We start from the raw sequence: 4,053 nt of genomic DNA on the forward strand, positions 1-4,053 counted from the left end.
AGACGGTACTGAGACTGAGTGCTGGAGTGGTGTAATGGTTGTGTTGAGTTTATAATGGGCCTATGTAGCCTAATAATATATGGGCAAAAAACGTGAGTTATTGTAGGCTACAGCTTGGGTCATCTATTTTGAAACCCCCCAAAATTAAAGCGTTTGATGGATTTGTTTGAGACTTTGGATTTTAATAGAAATCGTGTGCAGCATATAACCGCCCTAACCTTGACAGAAAGATGGGCATGTTTCAAGGCCGAGGGTCGTATTCGCAACTGCTTCCCACATCCTCAGCGGCTCCGTGGCGCAATGGATAGCGCATTGGACTTCTAGGTTAAAGATCGATGTAATTCAAAGGTTGTGGGTTCGAGTCCCACCGGAGTCGAATTTTTTTGACCTGTTGATAGTGAAACTTGAGTATAGAATGACAATGAAACATGAGAATATACGAATACGCAACATATACTTAACCTCAACTATAACAATAGCCTGACTAACAATCTCCATGATAAGCCGACAGGCTCTATCTACACACATTGTAGCCTAATCTTTCGCCGAAATTCAAGAAAGATTCACTAAAAGCTGTATACTTTTATTTCCATCAGATTTCGGGTTGCTGTCATAGTCAATAACCCAAAGGCGATCCTTTACTATGCATACAATCTTCAAACATGTTCAAATACTGTACTGTCAAAAGTTGTTTGCGAACTGCTTGTTGCTCTCGACGTGCTCGTTCAGGATTACGCAGCCTGAAAGCCTGCGTAACAGTGCACGCGGCGTCGTGGGTGTGGACGCGGAGTTGGCCGCTGGTGCTGGAAAAGGCGTCCAGGCATACCGTGGCGGAACAGAGAAGTGCACCTTGAAGTATGGAACTTCTTTAGTAGGCTGATGGAAAAACACATCATCAACAGAATAATTCCGCTATGAACAGATATTGAACACGCGCAATTGTGCCCCAATCTCGGATATAATCTCCATCAATAGAAAGCATTGGCTGGATAGCCTGTATCACATTAGGAATTCCCAGTGTAGTTCATCCAGTATTATGTTTAACAAAGGTCTACTACAGAGTAGTATCAATACCAGAACATAAACAGGTATGCAGTCATGCAGTCATGCATGAGCAAATACTTGCCACATTGTTCTTGAGGTGACATTTGGTTATATTCTTATTTCCTATTGAATTTGTGGCTATAACAAGGCAAAACACTTAAATACGGATTAGGCAATTCTGCCTTTGAATGCTGCTATTTTATACTGCAGAGATGTTAACTTCTGGCAGGCAGAGAGAAGCTGCATGTTTGCATTTATCCAGACTGAAAACAATATTTCACTCTCTCACAGACTTGCAACATCAGCTCGCTCTAGATCGAAGCATCTCTGCATGCTGGCTAAACATAGTCTATTATATTTTACTAAAATCAGTGCCACTCCATTTAGTATGATATGTTACTTTACATTAGGGAGTATGATATGCTACGTTAGGTTAGGGGTTAGGGTTAGGGTTAAGAATAGGGTTATGAGTTTGGTTAAAGGGTTAAGGTTAGGATAAGTAGTTGCAAAGTAAGTAGTTGCAAAGTAGCTAAAAAGTAGTAAGTAGTTGTGAAGTTGCTAATTAGCTAAAATACTAATGTTGTCCATGATGACATTCTAACATGCAACCTTTGGGTTGCTAGGCATTTTTCTCATACCATCCACCCAGCATTCGTTTTTGCCTATAACATCCTTTAACATATCATACTAATTTAAGTGTCCCGGATTTACGTAGGCCAATGTAATGCAACCTAACATAAAGTAAAATATCATACTAAATTGAGTGGCACAGATTTTAGTCAAATGTAATAGGTTTTGCTCTGAGACCAGGCTGTGCACATCCTTCACTGATTAGTCTAAAATACTTCAGGTTTAGGGGTGTAGCTGCCAAACACAGAGAAAGAAGCTGTATAGGCTACAATAGGGTAGCCTAAGAACAAGAACAGTTTGAATACCCCAGTAAATATGGGCCATTTGTTTCTGCAAAGGCTGTTCAGATGGAAAGAATCATTCATTTTCATTTGTCATCTACATGAATCAGGCATACAGGCCTGTTGTATCTACTATGTTACACAACATTGAGGATAAACTGTGAGGGAGCTCTGTTACCTTTATTTCGGCAGCCTTATGTTATGAAGGTCATATTAAAATGACGTATCTCTCCAAGTGTATTTTATGAAGTGCCCTCCCTAAACGATAAATAAAAAGTATAGGCCTATATGATCAATTATATTTTTTCTATTTTTTTCTTTTTTCTTTAGGGGATAGATCAGCTTTCATATTTCAGATAGATTGTAACTTCCATCAATGTAATTGTCTGCATCACTTCCAATCCCCCATATGATATTTTTCTCGCAAATATATATATACATTCATACATACACACATACATATACACATAAGATCAATGATCTTAATGTAACAGGGTGCTCATTACTCTTCTATTTCGCTAACATGGATTGTTTCGGACCCAAGCCCATGCTTCTGTAAAAATCGGACCAGCCCTTATACAAAGTGATTTGTCCATTAACAAACGAAAGTTCGAGTCAATTCATTAAAAGTATATTGATATGTGTCCCTACACTTAATGCCAAGGATCACGGGGTGAACTAAGGCTAATAATATTAATATTAATAATATACCTGCTCATATTTATTACACATTACAACAACATACAATTGTCATGATAATAATTTAGTTTAATTAGTAAACAAACATTTATTTTCTGAATATGTTAATAATAATAATAATAATAATAATAATAATATTAACAATATTTTTGATTTATCATGTTTGCAATCTTATCCAAAAATAAATGAACACCCTGAATTTCAAAGTCAGTAGAAAAAAGGGCACACATCATTTTTAAATGTGCAAGTTCCCATTCTACAATTATCAGAACTTATTCAACACCACCCCAGACCGATTTCAATTAGCAGTATAGCCTGTGACAGAGAAGTGGAGTTGGAGTGGTTTGTTTGTAATCGATTGAGAACATTTTAAAGAATTTTTACGCAACTGAGTGTTGCCTCTCCAACCGGTGACCAGGTCAGCTTTTTCCCCAGAGGTTAAAAGGTCGAAGTTGAAATAGGGAGCAAGTTCCAATCACCCAAGGAAAGCCATGTAGTAGAGGAGTAAGTCAAGAGCTGTAAACACCAGTAAACATGCAATTTGATGTTTTTAATTGAGGTGAATTTGTAACTAGTGAAAACACTAAAATAAATATTTGAAATGGTCTGTAAAACTGTTAATTACATTTTCCCCACTTTCGCCTGAATTCAATGTAATTCATTTTGATGCAGCAGAAACCTATTTCCTTACATTTGTATTTTCTTAACATGTAAAAAAAATGTAAACATGTAGGCTATACATCAGCGTTCTGATATCGTTGTTTTGCCTTTTAATTGTTTATTTTTCAAGCAGTATCTGACAAATGTGAGCCACTTTCAGATTCTGAACGTACCGGATGTGATCTCCCCCCTCACTTTACGTTCTCACGTTTCTCCCTTGTTTCCCCCAAAACATGTCAGCATAATGCAGAAATCAATAGTGACCAGTCAATTGTAGTTTTCCCCCATAATCCACATTTTTATGGCCGTCATTAACTTGCCAGAAGTCATTTACCGTTTTTAACTTCATTTAAGAGACGGAAAAATATTGCACGGTTGCACAAGTTAATATAGATCTAGCCCAACTTTAAAACATGTTTGTTGGCTGTACTTAAACTTCGAAAGTAATTAGTTTTGAATTGAATTCGGCTAATTGCTTTTCCCTTTAACTGTGCTCACTGAAATCTGTAGCAGAACGACTGCTGATAAAAGTGATGAAACCTACCGAGAAATTATGGGCAATTAATTTCAAGACCAGAAAACTTGCTGTGTCAATTAAATGTAGCCTACTTCTTTGTAGGCCGTTATAGAATTGGCTACAGGCTATGTGTTATCCTTTTTGGTGTGTTGTTATACCATCCTTTATAATACATTTTGATACAATGGAAATATTAATTTCAAACTGAACAGAGATTTAGGC

General features: G+C 37.1%; 1 non-coding gene across 1 annotated transcript; it reads left to right on the top strand.

Annotated features, from left to right (window-relative positions):
- The first annotated feature begins 286 nt into the window (after positions 1-286).
- trnar-ucu lies at positions 287-376 on the top strand. The gene is given in 2 exon segments: positions 287-323; positions 341-376. It is a non-coding gene; the product is annotated as a tRNA-Arg (tRNA).
- Positions 377-4,053: the final 3,677 nt, after the last annotated feature.

Source organism: Coregonus clupeaformis, unplaced genomic scaffold (genome assembly GCF_020615455.1).
Source record: "Coregonus clupeaformis isolate EN_2021a unplaced genomic scaffold, ASM2061545v1 scaf0005, whole genome shotgun sequence".
NCBI classification, from domain to species: Eukaryota; Metazoa; Chordata; class Actinopteri; order Salmoniformes; family Salmonidae; genus Coregonus; species Coregonus clupeaformis.